The following is a 1,123-nucleotide window of genomic DNA, read 5'->3' on the forward strand; positions in this document are numbered from 1 at the left end:
TCCCACTTGTCTATTTTGGGGATTATTGCCTGTGCCTTGGGAGTCTTATTTAAGAAGTCTTTGCCTACCTCAGTGTCTCCCACAGTTTCCCCGGTGTTTTCCACCAGTAGTTTTATAGTTTGAGGTCTTCGGTTTAGATCTTTGATCAATCTTGAGTTGATTTTTGTTAATGGTGAAAGATGGGGGTTCAGTTTCATCTTTCTGCAGATGGATACCCAGTTTTTCCAGCACCATTTGCTAAAGAGGTTTTCCTTTCCATTGGATTGACTGGTACTCTTTGTCAAAGACCAGTTGGCTGTATGTTTTAGGGTTTATTTCTGGGGTCTGTATTCTCTTCCATTGTTTCACCTGTCTGTTTCTGTGCCAGCACCATGCTGTTTTGATTATCACAGCTTTCTAGTATATTTTTGGGCCAGCGAGTGAGTTGCAGCCCATTCCACTCTTCTTGTGCAGGGTTGTTTTGGCAATACAAGGTCTTTTATGATTCCAGACAAATTCTGTGATTGTCTTTTTCTAGATCTGTGAAGAATGTCTCTGATAATTTGATTGGAATTGTATTAAATACTAGATTAATTTGAGTAGAATTGCCATTTCTATTATATTAGTTCCTCCAATCCAGGAACATGGGATGTCCTTTCACTCTTTTGTTTCTTTTTCAATATCGTTTTAAAGATTTTCGTAGTTTTCCTTGTGAAGATCTTTGACTTCCTTGGTTAGATTTATCCCTAGGTTTCTTATATATTTTGTGGCTACGGTAAAAGGGATTCGTTTCTTCAGTTCTACCTCCATCAGCTTGTTTGTATATAGAAATGTTATAGATTTTTGGATGTTGATTTTTTATCCTGCCACTTTACTGTATTTATTTATTTGAGAAGTTTTTTTTCATGGAAACCTCTTGGTCTTCTATGTATACCATTGTAAATTTGCAACTAAAGATATTTTCAACTCTCCTTTCCCTATTCGAGTGCCTTTTGTATTATTCTCTTTTCTGATTGCATTGGCTAGGACTTCCAGCACTACACTGAAAAAGAGTGGAGAAAGTGGGCAGCTTTGTCTTGTACTGGCTTTTAGTGGAAGAGCATTCAGCTTCTCCCCCATTCAGTATAATGTTAGCTACAGGGTC

This window comes from Tupaia chinensis, unplaced genomic scaffold, assembly GCF_000334495.1.
Source record: "Tupaia chinensis unplaced genomic scaffold, TupChi_1.0 Scaffold000176_1, whole genome shotgun sequence".
NCBI classification, from domain to species: Eukaryota; Metazoa; Chordata; class Mammalia; order Scandentia; family Tupaiidae; genus Tupaia; species Tupaia belangeri.